Here is a 24,122-nt window from a genome sequence, read left to right on the forward strand (position 1 = left end):
TTTATTTGCTTGGAAAGGTGGAATTCTGATTTTTTTTTTCCTTTTTTCTGCTCCTATTAGCATGCCAAAGAAGATTCAAAGAAGGTGAGCTGCTATCTGTTTACGTTCAGCCAATGCCTTCAACCATTTCTGCTGTATGAGTAAAAGCACGTTTTTCAATGGCTAAAATCAATGCATAATGTCATTGCACAAACAGTCATTTCTATGCTTGGAAAGGTGGAATTCTGTAATTTTTTCTTGTTCCTGCTCCTTTTAGCATGCTAAAGAAGATTCAAGGAGGGTGAGCTACTATCTGTTGGCGTTCAGCCAATACCTTCAACCATTTCTGGTATTTGAGTAACAGGACGGTTTTCAATGGCTAAAATCAATGAACAATGTCATTGCACAAACTATCATTTCTCTGCTTGAAAGGTGGAAATCTGAAATTTTTTTGATTTTTCCTGCTCCTATTAGCATGCTAAAAAAGATTCAAAGAGGGTGAGCTGCTATCTTTTTGCGTTCAGCCAATACATTCAAACAATTCAAGTATTTGAGTAACAGGACGTTTTTCAATGGCTAAAATCAATGAATAATGTCATTGCACAGTCATTTCTCTGCTTGGAAAGGTGTAATTCTGAAATTTCTTTGCTTTTTCTTGCTCCTATTAGCATTCTAAAGAAGATTCAAAGGGGATGAGCTGCTATCTGTTTGCGTTCAGCCAATAACTTCAACCATTTCCGCTGAATGAGTAACAGCACGTTTTTCAATGGCTAAAATCAATGAATAATGTCATTGCACAAACAGTCATTTCTTTGCTTTGAAAGGAGGAATTCTGAAATTTTTTACTTTTTCCTGCTCCTTTTACCATGCTAAAGAAGATTCAAAGAGGATGAGCTGCTATCTGTTTGCGTTCAGCCAATAACTTCAACCATTTCTGGTATTTGAGTAACAGGACGGTTTTCAGTGTCTAAAATGAATGAATAATGGCATTGCACAAACAGTCAATTCTCTGCTTGGAAAGGTGGAATTCTGAAATGTTTGGCTTTTTCCTGCTCCTTTTAGCATGCTAAGAAGATTCAAAGAGGGTCAGCTGCTATCTGTTTGCATTCAGCCAATACCATCAACCATTTCTGGTATATGAGCAACAGGACGTTTTTCAGTGGCAAAAATCAATGAATAATGTCATTGCACAAACAGTCATTTCTCTGCTTTGAAAGGTGGAATTCTGAAATTTTTTGCTTTTTCCTGCTCTTTTTAGCATGCTAAAGAGGATTCAAAGAGGGTGAGCGGCTATCTGTTAATGTTCAGTCAATACCTACAACCATTTCTGCTATATGAGTAACAGAACGGTATTCAATGGCTAAAATGAAAGAATAATCTCATTACACAAACTGTCATTTCTCTGCTTGAAAAGGTGGAATTCTGAAATGTTTTGCTTTTCCCTACTCCATTTAGCATGCTAAATAAGATTCAAAGAGGGTGAGCTGCTATCTGTTCGCATTCAGCCAATACCTTCAACCATTTCTGGTATATGAGTAACAGGACGGTTTTCAATGGTTAAAATCAATGAATAATGTCATTGCACAGTCATTTCTCTGCTTGGAAAGATGGAATTCTGAAATTTTTTTGCTTTTTCCTACTCCTTTTAGCATGCTAAAGAAGTTTCAAAGACGGTGAGTTGCTGTCTGTTTGCGTTCAGCCGATACCTTCAACCATTTAAGGTATATGAGTAACAGGACGTTTTTCAATGGCTAAAATCAATAAATAATGTCATTGTAAAATCAGTCATTTCTCTGCTTTGAAACGTTGAATTCTGAAATTTTTTGCTTTTTCCTGCTCGATTTAGCATGCTAAAGAAGATTCAAAGAGGGTGAGCTTCTAGCTGTTTGCTTTCAGCTAAAACCTTCAACCATTTCTGGTATATGAGTAACAGGACAGTTTTCAATGGCAAAAAACAATGAATAATGTCATTGCACAAACTGTTATTTCTCTACTTGGAAAGGTGGAATTCTGAAATTTTTTGCTTTTTCCTTCTCCTTTTAGCATGCTAAAGAGGATTCAAAGAGGCTGAGCGGCTATCTGTTTGCATTCAGCCAATACCTTCAACCATTTCTGGTATATGAGTAACAGGACGTTTTTCAATGGCTAAAATCAAAGAATAATGTCATTGAACAAACAGTCATTTCTCTGTTTGGAAAGGTGGAATTCTGAATTTTTTTTGCTTTATCCTGCTCCTTCTAGTGTGCTAAAGAAGATACAAAGAGGGTGAGTTGCTGTCTGTTTGCTTTCAGCCAATACCTTCAACCATTTCAGGTATATGAGTAACAGGGCATTTTTCAATGGCTAAAATCAATGAATAATGTCATTGCACAAACAGTCATTTCTATGCTTGGAATGGTGGAATTCTAAATTTTTTTGCTTTTTCCTACTCTTTTTAGCATGCTAAAGAAGATTAAAAAAGGGTTAGAGGCTGTCTGTTTGCGTTCAGTCAATACATTCAACCATTTCTGGTATACGAGTAACAGGACGGTTTCCAATGGCTAAAATCAATGAATAATGTTATTGCACATTGAGTCATTTCTCTGCTTGGAAAGGTGGAATTCTAAATTTTTTTTGCTCTTTCCTCCTCCTATTAGCATGCTAAAGAAGATTCAAAGAGGGTGAGCTGCTATCTGTTTGTGTTGAGCCAATACCTTCAACCATTTCTGGTATATGAGTAACAGGACAGTTTTCAATGGCTAAAATCAATGAATAATGTCATTGCACAAACAGTCATTTCTCTGCTTGGAAAGGTGGAATTCTGAATTTTTTTTTCTTTTTCCTGCTATTTTTAGCATGCTAAATAAGATTCAAAGAAGGTGAGCTGCTATCTGTTTGCGTTCAGCCAATACCTTCAACAATTTCTGGTATTTGAGTAACAGGACGGTTTTCAATGGCTAAAATCAATGAATAATGTCATTGCACAAACTGTCATTTCTCTGCTTGACAAGGTGGAAATCTGAGATTTTTTTGATTTTTCCTATTCCTATTAGCATGCTAAAGAAGATTCAAAGAGGGAGAGCTGCTATCTTTTTGCGTTCAGCCAATACCTTCAACCAATTAAGGTATATAAGTAACAGGACGTTTTTCAATGGCTAAAATCAATGAATAATGTCATTGCACAAACATTCATTTCTCTGCTTGGAAAGGTGGAATTCTGAAATTTTTTTACTTTTTCCTGCTCATATTAACATGCTAAAGAAGATTCAAAGAAGGTGAGCTGCTATCTTTTTGTGTTCAGCCAATACCTTCAACCATTTCTGCTCTATGAGTAACAGCACGTTTTTCAATGGCTAAAATCAATGAATAATGTCATTGCACAAACAGTCATTTCTCTGCTTTGAAAGGTGGAATTCTGAAATTGTTTCCTTTTTCCTGCTCCCTTTACCATGCTAAAGAAGATTCAAAGAGGGTGAGCTGCTATCTGTTTGCGTTCAGCCAATACCTTCAACCATTTCTGGTATATGAGTAACAGGATATTTTTCAATGGCTAAAATGAATGAATAATGTCATTGCACAAACAGTCAGTTGTCTGCTTGGAAAGGTGGAATTCTGAAATGTTTTGCGTTTTCCTGCTCCTTTTAGCATGCTAAGGAGATTCAAAGAGGGCGAGCTGCTATCTTTTTGCATTCAGCCATCACCTTCAACCATTTCTGGTATATGAGTAACAGCACGTTTTTCATTGGCTAAAATCAATGAATAATGTCAGTGCACAAACAGTAATTTCTCTGCTTTGAAATGTGGAATTCTGAAATTTTTTGCTTTTTCCTACTCCTCTTACAATGCTAAAGAAGATTTAAAGAGGGAGAGCTGCTATCTTTTTGCGTTCAGCCAATACTTTCAATCATTTCTGGTATATGAGTAACAGTACGGATTTCAATGGCTAAAATGAATGAATAATGTCATTGCACAAACAGTCAGTTGTCTGCTTGGAAAGGTGGAATTCTGAAATGTTTTGCTTTTTCCTGCTCCTTTTAGCATGCTAAGAAGATTCAAAGAGGGTGAGCTGCTATCTGTTTGCATTCAGCCATCACCTTCAACCATTACTGCTATATAAATAACAGGTCGGTTTTAAATGTCTAAAATCAATGAATGATGTCATTGCACAAACAGTCATTTCTCTGCTTTGAAAGGTGGAATTCTGAAATTTTTTGTTTTTCCTGCTCCTTTTAGCATGCTAATGAAGATTCAAAGAGGGTGAGCTGCTATCTGTTTGCGTTCAGACAATACCTTCAACCATTTCTGGTATATGAGTAACAGCAAGTTTTTCAATGGTTAAAATCAATGAGTAATGTCATTGCACAAACAATCATTTCTTTGCTTGGAATGGTGGAATTCTGAAATTTTTTTGATTTTTCCTGCTCCTTTTAGCGTGCTAAAGAAGGTTAAAAGAGGGTGAGTTGCTGTCTGTTTGGGTTCAGCCAACACCTTCAACCATTTCTGGTATATGAGTAACAGGACGTTTTTCAATGGCTAAAATCAATGAATAATGTCATTGCACAAACAGTCATTTCTCTACTTGGAAAGGAGGAATTCTGAAATTTTTTGCTTTTTCCTGCTCCTTTTAGCATGCTAAAGAAGATTCAAAGAGTGTGAGCTGCTATCTGTTTGCGTTCAGCCAATACCTTCAACCATTTCTGGTATATGAGTAACATGATGTTTTACAATGGCTAAAATCAATGAATAATGTCATTGCACAATCAGTAATTTCTCTGCTTTCAAAGGTGGAATTCTGAAATTTTTTGCTTTTCCTGCTCCTTTTAGTATGCTAAACAAGATTCAAAGAGGGTGAGCTGCTATGTTTTTGCATTCAGCCAATACCTTCAACCATTTCTGGTATATGACTAACAGGACGTTTTTCAATGGCTAAAATCAATGAATAATGTCATTGCACAAACAGTCATTTCTCTGCTTGGACAGGTGGAATTCTGAAATTTTTTTGCTTTTTCCTGCTCCTTTTAGCATACTAAAGAAGATTCAAAGAGGGTGAGATGCTGTCTGTTTGCGTTCAGCCAATACCTTCAACCATTTCTGGTATATGAGTAACATGGTGTTTTTCAATGGCTAAAATCAATGAATAATGTCATTGCACAATCAGTCATTTCTCAGCTTTGAAAGGTGGAATTCTGAAATTTTTTGCTTATTCCTGCCCTTTTTAGCATGCTAAAGAAGATTCAAAGAGTGTGAGCTGCTATCTGTTTGCATTCAGCCATCACCTTCAACCATTACTGCTATATAAATAACAGGTCGGTTTTAAATGTCTAAAATCAATGAATGATGTCATTGCACAAACAGTCATTTCTCTGCTTTGAAAGGTGGAATTCTGAAATTTTTTGTTTTTCCTGCTCCTTTTAGCATGCTAATGAAGATTCAAAGAGGGTGAGCTGCTATCTGTTTGCGTTCAGACAATACCTTCAACCATTTCTGGTATATGAGTAACAGCAAGTTTTTCAATGGTTAAAATCAATGAGTAATGTCATTGCACAAACAATCATTTCTTTGCTTGGAATGGTGGAATTCTGAAATTTTTTTGATTTTTCCTGCTCCTTTTAGCGTGCTAAAGAAGGTTAAAAGAGGGTGAGTTGCTGTCTGTTTGGGTTCAGCCAACACCTTCAACCATTTCTGGTATATGAGTAACAGGACGTTTTTCAATGGCTAAAATCAATGAATAATGTCATTGCACAAACAGTCATTTCTCTACTTGGAAAGGAGGAATTCTGAAATTTTTTGCTTTTTCCTGCTCCTTTTAGCATGCTAAAGAAGATTCAAAGAGTGTGAGCTGCTATCTGTTTGCGTTCAGCCAATACCTTCAACCATTTCTGGTATATGAGTAACATGATGTTTTACAATGGCTAAAATCAATGAATAATGTCATTGCACAATCAGTCATTTCTCTAGTTTCAAAGGTGGAATTCTGAAATTTTTTCTTTTCCTGCTCCTTTTAGTATGCTAAACAAGATTCAAAGAGGGTGAGCTGCTATGTTTTTGCATTCAGCCAATACCTTCAACCATTTCTGGTATATGACTAACAGGACGTTTTTCAATGGCTAAAATCAATGAATAATGTCATTGCACAAACAGTCATTTCTCTGCTTGGACAGGTGGAATTCTGAAATTTTTTTGCTTTTTCCTGCTCCTTTTAGCACACTAAAGAAGATTCAAAGAGGGTGAGATGCTGTCTGTTTGCGTTCAGCCAATACCTTCAACCATTTCTGGTATATGAGTAACATGGTGTTTTTCAATGGCTAAAATCAATGAATAATGTCATTGCACAATCAGTCATTTCTCAGCTTTGAAAGGTGGAATTCTGAAATTTTTTGCTTATTCCTGCCCTTTTTAGCATGCTAAAGAAGATTCAAAGAGTGTGAGCGGCTAACTGTTTGCGTTCAGTCAATACCTTCAACCATTTCTGGTATATGAGTAGCAGGACGGTTTTCAATGGCTAAAAACAATGAATAATGTCATTGCACAAACAGTCATTTATCTACTTGGAAAAGTGGAATTCTGAAATTTTTTGCTTTTTCCTGCTCCTTTTAGCATGCTAAAGAAGATTCAAGGATGGTGAGCTGCTATCTGTTTGCTTTCAGCCAATACCTTCAACCATTTCTGGTATATGTGTAACAGGATGTTTTTCAGTGGCTAAAATCAATGAATAATGTCATTGCACAAACATTAATTTCTCTGCTTGGAAAGGTGGAATTCTGAAATTTTTTTGCTTTTTCCTGCTCCTTTTAGCATGCTAAAGAAGATTCAAAGAGGGTGAGTTGCTATCTGTTTGAGTTCAGCCAATGCCTTCAACCTTTTCTGGTATATGAGTAACAGGACTTTTTTCAATGGCTAAAATCAGTGAATAACGTCATTGCACAAACAGTCATTTCTCTGCTTGGAAAGGTGGAATTCTGAAATTTTTTTGCTTTTTCCTGCTCCTATTAGCATGTTATAGAAAATTCAAAGAGGGTGAGCAGCTATCTGTTTGCGTTCAGACAATACCTTTAACCATTTCTGCTGTATGAGTAACAGCACGTTTTTCAATGGCTAAAATCAATGAATAATGTCATTGCACAAACAGTCATTTCTCTGCTTGGAAAGGTGGAATTCTGAAATTTTTTTGCTTTTTCCTGCTCCTATTAGCATGCAAAAGAAGATTCAAAGAGGGTGAGCTGCTATCTGTTTGCGTTCAGCCAATACCTTTAACCATTTCTGGTATATAAGTAACAGGACGGTTTTCAATGGCTAAAATCAATGAATAATGTCATTGCACAAACAGTCTTTTCTCTGCTTGGAAAGGTGGAATACTGAAATTTTTGATTTTTCCTGCTCCTTTTAGAGTGCTAAAGAAGATTCAAAGAGGGGGAGTTGCTGTCTGTTTGCGTTCAGCCAATACCTTCAAACATTTCTGGTATATGAGTAACAGGATGCTTTTCAATGGCTAAAATCAATGAATAATGTCATTGCACAAACAGTAATTTCGCTGCTTTGAAAGGTGGAAATCTGATATTTTTTGCTTTTTCCTACTACTTTTACCATGCTAAAGAAGATTCAAAGAGGGTGAGCAGCTTTCTGTTTGCGTTCAGCCAATACCTTCAACAATTTCTGGTATATGAGTGACAGGATGGTTTTCAATGGCTAAAATCAATGAATAATGTTATTGCACAAGCAGTCATTTCTCTGCTTGGAAAGGTGGAATTCTAAAAATGTTTTGCTATTTCCTACTCCTTTAAGCATGCTGAAGAAGATTCAAAGAGGGTGAACTGCTATCTGTTTGCGTTCAGCCAATACCTTCAACCATTTCTGGTATATGAGTAACAGGTTGGTTTTCAATGGCTAAAATCAATGAATAATGTCATTGCACAAACATTAATTTCTCTGCTTGAAAAGGTGGAATTCTGAAATTTTTTGCTTCTTCCTGCTCCTTTTAGCATGCTAAAGAAGATTCAAAGAGGGTGAGCTGCTATCTGTTTGCGTTCAGCCAATACCTTCAACCATTTCTGGTATATGAGTAACAGGACGTTTTTCAATGGCTAAAATCAATGAATAATGTCATTGCACAAACATTAATTTCTCTGCTTGGAAAGGTGGAATTCTGAAATTTTTCTGCTTTTTCCTGCTCCTTTTAGCATGCTAAAGAAGATTCAAAGAGGATGAGTTGCTATCTGTTTGAGTTCAGCCATGCCTTCAACCTTTATTGGTATATCAGTAACAGGAAGGTTTTCAATGGCTAAAATCAATTAATAATGTCATTGCACAAACAGTCATTTCTCTGCTTGGAAAGGTGGAATTCTGAAATTTTTTTGCTTTTTCCTGCTCCTATTAGCATGTTATAGAAGATTTAAAGAGGGTGAGCTGCTATCTGTTTGCGTTCAGACAATACTTTCAATCATTTCTGCTGTATGAGTAACAGCACATTTTTCAATGGCTAAAATCAATGAATAATGTCATTGCACAAACAGTCATTTCTCTGCTTGGAAAGGTGGAATTCTGAAATTTTTTTCCTTTTTCCTACTCCTATTAGCATGCAAAAGATGATTCAAAGAGGGTGAGCTGCTATCTGTTTGCGTTCAGCCAATACCTCCAACCATTTCTGGTATATAAGTTACAGTACGGTTTTCAATGGCTAAAATCAATGAATAATGTCATTGCACAAACAGTCATTTCTCTACTTGGAAAGTTGGAATTCTGAAATTTTTGCTTTTTCCTGCTCCTTTTAGAGTGCTAAAGAAGATTCAAAGAGGGGCAGTTGCTGTCTGTTTGCGTTCAGCCAATACCTTCAACCATTTATATGAGTAACAGGATGCTTTTCAATGGCTAAAATCAATGAATAATGTCATTGCACAAACAGTAATTTCTCTGCTTTGAAAGGTGGAAATCTGATATTTTTTGCTTTTTCCTACTACTTTTACCATGCTAAAGAAGATTCAAAGAGGGTGAGCTGCTATCTGTTTACGTTAAGCCAATACCTCCAACCATTTCTGGTATATGAGTAACAGGACGGTTTTCAATGGCTAAAATCAATGAATAATGTCATTGCACAAACAGTCATTTCTCTGCTTGGAAAGGTGGAATTTTGAAATTTTTTGCTTCTTCCTGCTCCTTTTAGCATGCTAAAGAAGATTCAAAGACCGTGAGCTGCTATCTGTTTGCGTTCAGCCAATACCTTCAACCATTTCTGGTAAATGAGAAACAGGACATTTTTCAATGGCTAAAATCAATGAATAATGTTATTGCACAAACAGTTATTTCTCTGCTTGGAAAGGTGGAATTCTGAAATTATTTTGCTTTTTCCTTATCCTTTTAGCATGCTAAAGAAGATTCAAAGAGGGTGAGTTGCTGTCTTTTTGCGTTCAGCCAATACCTTCAACCATTTCTGGTATATGAGTAACAGGATGTTTTTCAATGGCTAAAATCAATGAAGAATGTCATTGCACAAACAGTCATTTCTCTGCTTGGAAAGGTGGAATTCTGAAATTTTTTGCTTTTTCCTGCTACTTTTAGCATGCTAAAGAAGATTCAAAGAGGGTGAGCTGCTATCTGTTTGCGTTCAGCCATTACCTTCAACCATTCTGGTATATGAGTAACAGGATATTTTTCAATGGCTAAAATCAATGAATAATGTCATTGCACAAACAGTCATTTCTCTGCTTGGAAAGATGGAATTCTGAAATTTTTTTGCTCTTTCCTGCTCTTTTTTAGCATGCTAAAGAAGATTCAAAGAGGGTGAGCTGCCATCTGTTTGCGTTCAGCCAAAACCTTCAACCATTTCTGGTAAATGAGTAACAGGACGGTTTTCAATGGCTAAAATCAATGAATAATGTAATTGCACAAACAGTCATTTCTCTACTTGGAAAGGTGGAATTCTGAATTTTTTTACTTTTTCCTGCTCCTTTTAGCATGCTAAAGAAGATTCAAAGAGGTTGAGCTGCTATCTGTTTGTTTTCAGCCAATGCCTTCAACCATTTCTGGTATATGAGTAACATGATGTTTTTCAATGGCTAAAATCAAAGAATAATGTCATTGCACAAACAGTCATTTCTCTACTTGGAAAGGTGGAATTCTGAATTTTTTTACTTTTTCCTGCTCCTTTTAGCGTGCTAAAGAAGATTCAAAGAGGGTGAGTGGCTGTCTGTTTGCGTTCAGCCAATACCTTCAACCGTTTCTGGTATATGAGTAACAGTACGGATTTCAATGGCTAAAATCAATGAATAATGTCATTGCAAAAACAGTCAATTCTCTGCTTTGAAAGGTGGAATTCTGAAATTTTTTGCTTCTTCCTGCTCTTTTTAGCATACTAAAGAAGATTCAAACAGGGTGAGCTGCTATCTGTCTGCGTTCAGCCAATGCCTTCAACCGTTTCTGGTATATGAGTAACAGGGCATTTTTCAATGGCTAAAATCAATGAATAATGTCATTACACAAACAGTCATTTCTCTACTTGGAAAAGTGGAATTCTGAAATATTTTTGCTTTTTCCTGCTCCTATTATCATACTAAAGAAGATTCAAAGAGGGTGAGTTGCTCTATGTTTGCGTTCAGCCAATACCTTCAACCATTCTGGTATATGAGTAACAGGATATTTTTCAATGGCTAAAATCAATGAATAATGTCATTGCACAAACAGTCATTTCTCTACTTGAAAAGGTGGAATTCTGAATTTTTTTGCTTTTTCCTGCTCCTTTTAGCATGCTAAAGAAGATTCAAAGAGGTTGAGCTGCTATCTGTTTGCGTTCAGCCAATACCTTCAACCATTTCTGGTTTATGAGTAACAGCACGTTTTTCAATGGCTAAAATCTATGAATAATGTCATTGCACAAACAGTCATTTCTCTGCTTGGAAAGGTGGAATTCTGAAATTTTTTGCTTTTTCCTGCTCCTTTTAGCGTGCAAAAGGAGATTCAAAGAGGGTGAGTTGCTGTCTGTTTGCGTTCAGCCAATACCTTCAACCGTTTCTGGTATATGAGTAACAGGGCGTTTTTCAATGGCTAAAATCAAAGAATAATGTCATTGCACAAACAGTCATTTCTCTACTTGGAAACGTGGAATTCTGAAATTTTTTGCTTTTTTCTACTCCTCTTACCATGCTAAAGATGATTCAAAGAGGGAGAGCTGCTATCTTTTTGCGTTCAGCCAATACTTTCAATCATTTCTGGTATATGAGTAACAGTATGGATTTCAATGGCTAAAATCAATGAATAATGTCATTGCACAAACAGTCAATTCTCTGCTTGGAAAGGTGGAATTCTGAAATGTTTTGCTTTTTCCTGCTCCTTTTATCATGCTAAGAATATTCAAACAGGGTGAGCTGCTTTCTGTTTGCATTCAGCCATCACCTTCAACCATTACTGCTATATAAGTAACAGGTCGGTTTTAAATGTCTAAAATCAATGAATGATGTCATTGCACAAACAGTCATTTCTCTGTTTTGAAAGGTGGAATTCTGAAATTTTTTTGCTTTTTCCTACTCCTATTAGCATGCAAAAGAAGATTCAAAGAGGGTGAGCTGCTATCTCTTTGCGTTCAGCCAATACCTTCAACCATTTCTGGTATATAAGTTACAGTACGGTTTTCAATGGCTAAAATCAATGAATAATGTCATTGCAAAAACAGTCATTTCTCTGCTTGGAAAGGTGGAATTCTGAAATTTTTTTGCTTTTTCCTACTCCTATTAGCATGCAAAAGAAGATTCAAAGAGGGTGAGCTGCTATCTCTTTGCGTTCAGCCAATACCTTCAACCATTTCTGGTATATAAGTTACAGTACGGTTTTCAATGGCTAAAATCAATGAATAATGTCACTGCACAAACAGTCATTTCTCTGCTTGGAAAGGTGGAATTCTAAAATTTTTGCTTTTTCCTACTACTTTTACCATGCTAAAGAAGATTCAAAGAGGGTGAGCTGCTATCTGTTTACGTTAAGCCAATACCTTCAACCATTTCTGGTATATGAATAACAGGACGGTTTTCAATGGCTAAAATCAATGAATAATGTCATTGCACGAACAGTCATTTCTCTGCTTGGAAAGGTGGAATTTTGAAATTTTTTGCTTCTTCCTGCTCCTTTTAGCATGCTAAAGAAGATTCAAAGACGGTGAGCTGCTATCTGTTTGCGTTCAGCCAATACCTTCAGCCATTTCTGGTATATGAGAAACAGGACATTTTTCAATGGCTAAAATCAATGAATAATGTTATTGCACAAACAGTTATTTCTCTGCTTGGAAAGGTGGAATTCTGAAATTATTTTGCTTTTTCCTTATCCTTTTAACATGCTAAAGAAGATTCAAAGAGAGTGAGTTGCTGTCTTTTTGCGTTCATCCAATACCTTCAACCATTTCTGGTATATGAGTAACAGGATGTTTTTCAATGGCTAAAATCAATGAAGAATGTCATTGCACAAACAGTCATTTCACTGATTTTAAAAGTGGAAATCTGAAATATTTTGTTTTTTCCTGCTACTTCTAGCATGCCAAAGAAGATTCAAAGAGGGTGAGCTGCTATCTGTTTGCATTCAGTCAATACCTTCAACCATTTCTGGTATATGAGTGACAGGACGGTTTTCAATGGCAAAAATCAATGAATAATGTTATTGCACAAACAGTCATTTCTCTGCTTGGAAAGGTGGAATTCCGAAATTTTTTGCTTTTTCCTGCTACTTTTAGCATGCTAAAGAAGATTCAGAGAGGGAGAGCTGTTATCTGTTTGCGTTCAGCCAATACCTTCAACAATTTCTAGTACATGAGTAACAGGACGGTTTTCAATGGCTAAAATCAATGAATAATGTCATTGCACAAACAGTCATTTCTCTACTTGGAAAGGTGGAATTCTGAATTTTTTTGCTTTTTCCTGCTCCTTTTAGCATGCTAAAGAAGATTCAAAGAGTTTGAGCTGCTATCTGTTTGTGTTCAGCCAATGCCTTCAACCATTTCTGGTATATGAGTAACATGATGTTTTTCAATGGCTAAAATCAATGAATAATGTCACTGCACAAACAGTCATTTCTCTGCTTGGAAAGGTGGAATTCTGAAATTTTTGCTTTTTCCTGTTCCTTTTAGCGTGCTAAAGAACATTCAAAGAGGGTGAGTTGCTGTCTGTTTGCGTTCAGCCAATACCTTCAACCGTTTCTGGTATATGAGTAACAGGGCGTTTTTCAATGGCTAAAATCAATGAATAATGTAATGACACAAACAGTCATTTCTCTACTTGGAAAGGTGGAATTCTGAAATATTTTTGCTTTTTCCTGCTCCTATTATCATGCTAAAGAAGATTCAAAGAGAGTGAGCTGCTATCTGTTTGCGTTCAACCAATACCTTCAACCATTTCTGGTTTATGAGTAACAGCACATTTTTCAATGGCTAAAATCAATGAATAATGTCATTGCACAAACAGTCATTTCTCTGCTTGGAAAGGTGGAATTCTGAAATTTTTTGCTTTTTCCTGCTCCTTTTAGCGTGCAAAAAAGATTCAAAGAGGGTGAGTTGCTGTTTGTTTGCGTTCAGCCAATACCTTCAACTGTTTCTGGTATATGAGTAACAGGGCGTTTTTCAATGGCTAAAATCAAAGAATAATGTCATTGCACAAACAGTCATTTCTCTACTTGGAAACGTGGAATTCTGAAATTTTTTGCTTTTTCCTACTCCTCTTACCATGCTAAAGAAGATGCAAAGAGGGAGAGCTGCTATCTTTTTGCGTTCAGCCAATACTTTCAATCATTTCTGGTATATGAGTAACAGTACGGATTTCAATGGCTAAAATCAATGAATAATGTCATTGCAAAAACAGTCAATTCTCTGCTTGGAAAGGTGGAATTCTGAAATGTTTTGCTTTTTCCTGCTCCTTTTATCATGCTAAGAAGATTCAAACAGGGTGAGCTGCTTTCTGTTTGCATTCAGCCATCACCTTCAACCATTGCTGCTATATAAGTAACAGGTCGGTTTTAAATGTCTAAAATCAATCAATGATGTCTTTGCACAAACAGTCATTTCTCTGCTTTGAAAGTTGGAATTCTGAATTTTTTTGCTTTTTCCTGCTCTTTTTAGCATACTAAAGAAGATTCAAACAGGGTGAGCTGCTATCTGTCTGCGTTCAGCCAATGCCTTCAACCGTTTCTGGTATTTGAGTAACAGGGCGTTTTTCAATGGCTAAAATCAATGAATAATGTCATTACACAAACAGTCATTTCTCTACTTGGAAAAGTGGAATTCTGAAATATTTTTGCTTTTTCCTGCTCCTATTATCATGCTAAAGAAGATTCAAAGAGGGTGAGTTGCTCTCTGTTTGCGTTCAGCCAATACCTTCAACCATTCTGGTATATGAGTAACAGGATATTTTTCAATGGCTAAAATCAATGAATAATGTCATTGCACAAACCGTCATTTCTCTACTTGAAAAGGTGGAATTCTGAATTTTTTTGCTTTTTCCTGCTCCTTTTAGCATGCTAAAGAAGATTCAAAGAGGTTGAGCTGCTATCTGTTTGCGTTCAGCCAATGCCTTCAACCATTTCTGGTATATGAGTAACAGTGCGTTTTTCAATGGCTAAAATCAATGAATAATGTAATGACACAAACAGTCATTTCTCTACTTGGAAAGGTGGAATTCTGAAATATTTTTGCTTTTTCCTGCTCCTATTATCATGCTAAAGAAGATTCAAAGAGGGTGAGCTGCTATGTTTTTGCGTTCAGCCAATACCTTCAACCATTTCTGGTTTATGAGTAACAGCACGTTTTTCAATGGCTAAAATCAATGAATAATGTCATTGCACAAACAGTCATTTCTCTGCTTGGAAAGGTGGAATTCTGAAATTATTTCGCTTTTTCCTGCTCCTTTTAGCATGCAAAAGAAGATTCAAAGAGGGTGAGTTGCTGTCTGTTTGCGTTCAGCCAATACCTTCAACCGTTTCTGGTATATGAGTAACAGGGCATTTTTCAATGGCTAAAATCAATGAATAATGTGATTGCACAAACAGTCATTTCTCTACTTGGAAAGGTGGAATTCTGAAATATTTTTGATTTTCCTGCTCCTATTATCATGCTAAAGAAGATGCAAAGAGGGAGAGCTGCTATCTTTTTGCGTTCAGCCAATACTTTCAATCATTTCTGGTATATGAGTAACAGTACGGATTTCAATGGCTAAAATCAATGAATAATGTCATTGCAAAAACAGTCAATTCTCTGCTTGGAAAGGTGGAATTCTGAAATGTTTTGCTTTTTCCTGCTCCTTTTATCATGCTAAGAAGATTCAAACAGGGTGAGCTGCTTTCTGTTTGCATTCAGCCATCACCTTCAACCATTGCTGCTATATAAGTAACAGGTCGGTTTTAAATGTCTAAAATCAATCAATGATGTCTTTGCACAAACAGTCATTTCTCTGCTTTGAAACTTGGAATTCTGAAATTTTTTGCTTTTTCCTGCTCTTTTTAGCATACTAAAGAAGATTCAAACAGGGTGAGCTGCTATCTGTCTGCGTTCAGCCAATGCCTTCAACCGTTTCTGGTATTTGAGTAACAGGGCGTTTTTCAATGGCTAAAATCAATGAATAATGTCATTACACAAACAGTCATTTCTCTACTTGGAAAAGTGGAATTCTGAAATATTTTTGCTTTTTCCTGCTCCTATTATCATGCTAAAGAAGATTCAAAGAGGGTGAGTTGCTCTCTGTTTGCGTTCAGCCAATACCTTCAACCATTCTGGTATATGAGTAACAGGATATTTTTCAATGGCTAAAATCAATGAATAATGTCATTGCACAAACAGTCATTTCTCTACTTGAAAAGGTGGAATTCTGAATTTTTTTGCTTTTTCCTGCTCCTTTTAGCATGCTAAAGAAGATTCAAAGAGGTTGAGCTGCTATCTGCTTGCGTTCAGCCAATGCCTTCAACCATTTCTGGTATATGAGTAACAGTGCGTTTTTCAATGGCTAAAATCAATGAATAATGTAATGACACAAACAGTCATTTCTCTACTTGGAAAGGTGGAATTCTGAAATATTTTTGCTTTTTCCTGCTCCTATTATCATGCTAAAGAAGATTCAAAGAGGGTGAGCTGCTATCTGTTTGTGTTCAGCCAATACCTTCAACCATTTCTGGTTTATGAGTAACAGCACGTTTTTCAATGGCTAAAATCAATGAATAATGTCATTGCACAAACAGTCATTTCTCTGCTTGGAAAGGTGGAATTCTGAAATTATTTCGCTTTTTCCTGCTCCTTTTAGCATGCAAAAGAAGATTCAAAGAGGGTGAGTTGCTGTCTGTTTGCGTTCAGCCAATACCTTCAACCGTTTCTGGTATATGAGTAACAGGGCGTTTTTCAATGGCTAAAATCAATGAATAATGTGATTGCACAAGCAGTCATTTCTCTACTTGGAAAGGTGGAATTCTGAAATATTTTTGATTTTCCTGCTCCTATTATCATGCTAAAGAATATTCAAAGAGGGTGAGCTGCTATCTGTTTTCGTTCAGCCAAAACCTTCATCCATTTCTGGTATATGAGTAACAGCACATTTTTCATTGGCTAAAATCAATGAATAATGTCATTGCACAAACAGTCATTTCTCTGCTTTGAAACGTGGAATTCTGAAATTTTTTGCTTTTTCCTACTCCTTTTACCATGCTAATGACGATTCAAAGAGGGAGAGCTGCTATCTTTTTGCATTCAGCCAATACTTTCAATCATTTATGGTATATGAGTAACAGTACAGATTTCAATGGCTAAAATGAATGAATAATGTCATTGCCAAACAGTCAATTCTCTGCTTGGAAAGGTGGAATTCTGAAATGTTTTGCTTTTTCCTGCTCCTTTTATCATGCTAAGAAGATTAAAAGAGGGCGAGCTGATATCTGTTAGCATTCAGCCATCACCTTCAACCATTAAAGCTATATAAGTAACAGGTTGGTTTTAAATGTCTAAAATCAATGAATGATGTCATTGAACAAACAGTCATTTCTCTGCTTTGAAAGGTGGAATTCTGAAATTTTTTTTTTTTCCTGCTACTTTTTGCATGCTAATGAAGATTCAAAGAGGGTGAGCTGCTATCTGTTTGCGTTCAGCGAATACCTTCAACCATTTCTGGTATATGAGTAACAGCACGTTTTTCAAAGGCTAAAATCAATGAATAATGTCATTGCACAATCAGTCATTTCTCTGCTTTGAAAGGTGGAATTCTGAAATTTTTTTGCTTTTTCCTACTCCTATTAGCATGCAAAAGAAGATTCAAAGAGGGTGAGCTGCTATCTCTTTGCGTTCAGCCAATACCTTCAACCATTTCTGGTATATAAGTTACAGTACGGTTTTCAATGGCTAAAATCAATGAATAATGTCATTGCACAAACAGTCATTCCTCTGCTTGGAAAGGTGGAATTCTAAAATTTTTGCTTTTTCCTGCTCCTTTTAGAGTGCTAAAGAAGATTCAAAGAGGGGGAGTTGCTGTCTGTTTGCGTTCAGCCAATACCTTCAACCATTTCTGGTATATGAGTAACAGGATGCTTTTCAATGGCTAAAATCAATGAATAATGTCATTGCACAAACAGTAATTTCTCTGCTTTGAAAGGTGGAAATCTGATATTTTTTGCTTTTTCCTACTACTTTTACCATGCTAAAGAAGATTCAAAGAGGGTGAGCTGCTATCTGTTTACGTTAAGCCAATACCTTCAACCATTTCTGGTATATGAATAACAGGACGGTTTTCAATGGCTAAAATCAATGAATAATGTCATTGCACAAACAGTCATTTCTCTGCTTGGAAAGGTGGAATTTTGAAATTTTTTGCTTCTTCCTGCTCCTTTTAGCATGCTAAAGAAGATTCAAAGACGGTGAGCTGCTTTCTGTTTGCGTTCAGCCAATACCTTCAGCCATTTCTGGTATTTGAGAAACAGGACATTTTTCAATGGCTAAAATCAATGAATAATGTTATTGCACAAACAGTTATTTCTCTGCTTGGAAAGGTGGAATTCTGAAATTATTTTGCTTTTTCCTTATCCTTTTAGCATGCTAAAGAAGATTCAAAGAGAGTGAGTTGCTGTCTTTTTGCGTTCATCCAATACCTTCAACCATTTCTGGTATATGAGTAACAGGATGTTTTTCAATGGCTAAAATCAATGAAGAATGTCATTGCACAAACAGTCATTTCACTGATTTTAAAAGTGGAAATCTGAAATATTTTGTTTTTTCCTGCTACTTCTAGCATGCCAAAGAAGATTCAAAGAGGGTGAGCTGCTATCTGTTTGCATTCAGTCAATACCTTCAACCATTTCTGGTATATGAGTGACAGGACGGTTTTCAATGGCAAAAATCAATGAATAATGTCATTGCACAAACAGTCATTTCTCTGCTTGGAAAGGTGGAATTCCGAAATTTTTTGCTTTTTCCTGCTACTTTTAGCATGCTAAAGAAGATTCAAAGAGGGTGAGCTGCTATCTGTTTGCGTTCAGCCATTACCTTCAACCATTCTGGTATATGAGTAACAGGATATTTTTCAATGGCTAAAATCAATGAATAATGTCATTGCACAAACAGTCATTTCTCTGCTTGGAAAGATGGAATTCTGAAATTTTTTTGCTTTTTCCTGCTCTTTTTTAACATGCTAAAGAAGATTCAAAGAGGGTGAGCTGCCATCTGTTTGCGTTCAGCCAATACCTTCAACAATTTCTAGTACATGAGTAACAGGACGGTTTTCAATGGCTAAAATCAATGAATAATGTCATTGCACAAACAGTCATTTCTCTACTTGGAAAGGTGGAATTCTGAATTTTTTTGCTTTTTCCTGCTCCTTTTAGCATGCTAAAGAAGATTCAAAGAGTTTGAGCTGCTATCTGTTTGTGTTCAGCCAATGCCTTCAACCATTTCTGGTATATGAGTAACATGATGTTTTTCAATGGCTAAAATCAATGAATAATGTCATTGCACAAACAGTTATTTCTCTGCTTGGAAAGGTGGAATTCTGAAATTTTTGCTTTTTCCTGTTCCTTTTAGCGTGCTAAAGAACATTCAAAGAGGGTGAGTTGCTGTCTGTTTGCGTTCAGCCAATACCTTCAACCGTTTCTGGTATATGAGTAACAGGGCGTTTTTCAATGGCTAAAATCAATGAATAATGTGATTGCACAAACAGTCATTTCTCTACTTGGAAAGGTGTTATTCTGAAATATTTTTGATTTTCCTGCTCCTATTATCATGCTAAAGAATATTCAAAGAGGGTGAGCTGCTATCTGTTTTCGTTCAGCCAAAACCTTCATCCATTTCTGGTATATGAGTAACAGCACATTTTTCATTGGCTAAAATCAATGAATAATGTCATTGCACAAACAGTCATTTCTCTGCTTTGAAACGTGGAATTCTGAAATTTTTTGCTTTTTCCTACTCCTTTTACCATGCTAATGACGATTCAAAGAGGGAGAGCTGCTATCTTTTTGCATTCAGCCAATACTTTCAATCATTTATGGTATATGAGTAACAGTACGGATTTCAATGGCTAAAATGAATGAATAATGTCATTGCACAAACAGTCAATTCTCTGCTTGGAAAGGTGGAATTCTGAAATGTTTTGCTTTTTCCTGCTCCTTTTATCATGCTAAGAAGATTAAAAGAGGGCGAGCTGCTATCTCTTAGCATTCAGCCATCACCTTCAACCATTAAAGCTATATAAGTAACAGGTTGGTTTTAAATGTCTAAAATCAATGAATGATGTCATTGAACAAACAGTCATTTCTCTGCTTTGAAAGGTGGAATTCTGAAAATTTTTGCTTTTTCCTGCTCTTTTTAGCATGCTAAAGAAGATTCAAAGAGGTTGAGCTGCTATCTGTCTGCGTTCAGCCAATACCTTCAACCATTTCTGGAATATGAGCAACAGGACGGTTTTCAATAGCTAAAATCAATGAATAATGTCATTGCACAAACAGTCATTTCTCTAATTGAGAAGGAGGAATTCTGAAATTTTTTGCTTTTTCCTGCTTCTTTTAGCATGCTAAAGAAGATTCAAAGAGGGTGAGCTGCTATCTGTTTGTGTTCAGCCAATACCTTCAACCATCTCTGGTATATGAGTAACAAGACGTTTTTCAATGGCTAAAATCAATGAATAATGTTATTGCACAAAGAGTCTTTTCTCTGCTTGGAAAGGTGGAATTCTGACATTTTTTGCTTTTTCCTGCTCCTTTTAGCATGCTAAAGAAGATTCAAAGATGGTAAGCTGCTATCTGTTTGCATTGAGCGAATACCTTCAACCATTTCTGGTATATGAGTAACAGGACGGTATTCAATGGCTAAAATTAATGAATAATGTCATTGCACAAACAATCATTTCTCTGCTTGGAAAGGTGGAATTCTGAAATTATTTGCTTTTTCCTACTCCTTTTGGCTTGCTAAAGAAGATTCAAAAAGGGTGAGCTGCAATCTGTTTGTGTTCAGCCAATACCTTCAACCATTTCTTGTATATGAGTTACAGGACAGTTTTCAATGGCTAAAATCAATGAATAATTTCATTGCTCAGTCATTTCTCTGCTTTGAAAGGTGGAATTCTGAAATTTTTTCCTTTTTCCTGCTCCTTTTAGCATGATAAAGAAGATTCAAAGAGGGTGAGCTGCTATCTGTTTGCGTTCAGCCAATACCTTCAACCATTTATGGCATATGAGTAACAGCAAGTTTTTCAATGGCTAAAATCAATGAATAATGTCATTGCACAAACAGTCATTTCTCTGCTTTGAAAGGTGGAATTTTGAAATGTTTTGCTTTTTCCTACTCCTCTTACCATGCTAAAGAAGATTCAAACAGGGAGAGCTGCTATCTTTTTGCGTTCAACCAATACTTTCAATCATTTCTGGTATATGAGTAACAGTACGGATTTCAAGGGCTAAAATGAATGAATAATGTCATTGCACAAACAGTCAATTCTCTGCTTGGAAAGGTGGAGTTCTGAAATGTTTTGCTTTTTCCTGCTCCTTTTAGCATGCTAACAAGATTCAAAGAGGGTGAGCTGCTATCTGTTTGCATTCAGCCATCACATTCAACCATTACTGCTATATAAGTAACAGGTCGGTTTTAAATGTCTAAAATCAATGAATGATGTCATTGAACAAACTGTCATTTCTCTGCTTTGAAAGGTGGAATTCGGAAATTTTTTGTTTTTCCTGCTACTTTTAGCACGCTAATGAAGATTCAAAGAGGGTGAGCTGCTATCTGTTTGCTTTCAGCCAATACCTTCAACCATTTCTGGTATATGAGTAACAGTACCTTTTTCAATGGCTAAAATCAATGAGTAATGTCATTGCACAAACAGTCATTTCTCTGTTTGGAAAGGTGGAATTCTGAAATTTTTTTGCTTTTTCCTGCTCCTTTTAGTGTGCTAAAGAAGATTCAAAGAGGGTGAGTTGCTGTCTGTTTGCGTTCAGCCAACACCTTCAACCATTTCTGGTATATGAGTAACAGGTCGGTTTTCAATGTCTAAAATCAATGAATAATGTAATTGAACAGTCATTTCTCTGCTTGGAAAGGTGGAGTTCTGAAATTTTTTGCTTTTTCCTGCTTCGTTAGCATGCTACAGATGACTCAAAGAGGGTGAGCTGCTATCTGTTTGCGTTCAGCCAATACCTTCAACCGTTTCTGGTATATGAGTAACAGGATGGTTTTCAATGGCTAAAATCAATGAATGATGTCATTGCACAAAAAGTAATTTCTCTGCTTGGAAAGGTGGAATTCTGAAATTTTTTGCTTTTTCCTGCTCATTTTAGCATGCTAAAGAAATTCAAAGAGGGTGAGCTGCAATCTGTATGCGTTCAGCCAATAACTTCAACCATTTCTGGTATATGAGTAACAGCACATTTTTCAATGGCTAAAATGAATAAATAATGTCATTGCACAAACAGTCATTTCTCTGCTTTGAAAGGGGAATTCTGAAATTTTTTGCTTTTTCCTGCTCCTTATTGCATGCTAAGGAAGATTCAAAGAGGCTGAGCTGCTATCTGTTTGCGTTCAGCCAATACCTTCAACCATTTCTGGTATATGAGTAACATATGGTTTTCAATGGATAAAATCAATGAATAACGTCATTGTACAAACAGTCATTTCTCTGCTTGGAAAGGTGGAATTCAGAATTTTTTTTGCTTTTTCCTGCTCCTTTTAGCGTGCTAAAGCAGATTCAAAGAGGGTGAGTTGCTGTCACTTTGCGTTCAGCCAATACCTTCATCCATTTCTAGTATATGAGTAACAGGATGTTTTTCAATGGCTAAAATCAATGAATAATGTCATTGCACAAACAGTCCTTTCTCTGTTTTGAAAAGTGTAATTCTGAAATTTTTTGCTTTTTCCTGCTCCTTTTAGCATGCTAAGGAAGACTCAAAGAGGGTGAGCTGCTATCTGTTTGCATTCAGCCAATACTTTCAACCATTTCTGGTGTATGAGTAACAGGACGGTTTTCAATGGCTAAAATCAATGAATAATGTCATTGCACAAACAGTCTTTCCTCTGCTTGGAAAGGTGGAATTCTGAAATTTTTTGCTTTTTCCTACTCCTTTTAGCACGCTAAAGAAGATTCAAAGAGGGTGAGCTGCTCTCTTTCTGCATTCAGCCAATACAATCAACCATTTCTGGTATATGAGTAACAGGACGGTATTCATTGGCTAAAATGAATGAATAATGTCATTGCACAAACAGTCATTTCTCTGCTTGGAAAGGTGGAATTCTGAAATTTTTTGCTTTTTCCTGCTCCTTTTAGCATGATAAAGAAGATTCAAAGAGGGTGAACTGCTATCTGTTTGAGTTCAGCCAATACATTCAACCTTTTCTGGTATATGAGTGACAGGACATTTTTCAATGGCGAAAATCAATGAATAATGTCATTGCACAAACAGTCATTTCTCTGCTTGGAAAGGTGGAATTCTGATATTTTTTGCTTTTTCCTGCTCCGTTAGCATGCTAAAGAAGATTCAAAGAGGGTGAGCTGCTATCTGTTTGCGTTCAGCCAATACCTTCAACCATTTCTGGTATATGAGTAATAGGATGGTTTTCAATGGCTAAAATCAATGAATGATGTCATTACACAAGCAGTCATTTCTCTGCTTGGAAAGGTGGAATTCTGAAATATTTTGCTTTTACCTGCTCATTTTAACATGCTAAAGAAGATTCAAAGAGGGTGAGCTGATATCTGTTTGTGTTGAGCCAATACCTTCAAACATTTCAGGTATATGAGTAACAGGACCGTTTTCAATGTCTAAAATCAATGAATAATGTCATTTCACAAACAGTCATTTTTCTGCTTGGAAAGTTGTAATTCTGATTTTTTTTTTCCTTTTTCCTGCTCCTATTAGCATGCTAAAGAGTAACAGGGCGGTTTTCAATGGCTAAAATCAATGAATAATGTCTTTGCACAAACAGTCATTTCTATGCTTGGAAATCTGGAATTCTGAATTTTTTTGCTTTTTCCTGCTCCTTTTAGCATGCTAAAGAGGATTCAAAGAGGGTGAACTGCTATCTGTTTGCGTTCAGCCAATACCTTCAAGCATTTCTGGTATATTAGTAACAGGATGGTTTTCAATGGTTAAAATCAATGAATGATGTCATTGCACAAACAGTCATTTCTCTGCTTGGAAAGGTGGAATTCTGAAATTTTTTGCTTTTTCCTGTTCATTTTAGCATGCTAAAGAAATTCAGAGAAGGTGAACTGCAATCTGTTTGCGTTCAGCCATCACCTTCTACCATTTCTGGTATATGTGTAACAGGACATTTTTCAATGGCTTAAATCAATGAATAATGTCATTGCACAAACAGTCATTTCTCTGCTTGGAAAGGTGGAATTATGAATTTTTTTTCTTTTTCCTACTCTTTTTATCATGCTAAAGAAGATTCAAAGAGGATGGCCGCCTATCTTTTTGTGTTCAGTCAATACCTTCAACCATTTCTGGCATATGAGTAACAGGACGGTTTTAATGGCTAAAATCAATGAATAATGTCATTGCACAAACAATCATTTCTCTGCTTGGAAAGGTGGAATTCTGATTTTTTTTTGCTTTTTCCTGCTCCTTTTAGCATGCTAAAGAAGATGCAAAGAGGGTGAGCTGCTATCTGTTTGCGTTCAGCCAATACCTTCAACCATTTCTGGTAAATGAGTAACAGGATGGTTTTCAATGGCTAAAATCAATGA

This window comes from Phyllobates terribilis, unplaced genomic scaffold (genome assembly GCF_046119375.1).
Source record: "Phyllobates terribilis strain yellow unplaced genomic scaffold, ASM4611937v1 Scaffold_11__3_contigs__length_659146591, whole genome shotgun sequence".
NCBI lineage: Eukaryota > Metazoa > Chordata > Amphibia > Anura > Dendrobatidae > Phyllobates > Phyllobates terribilis.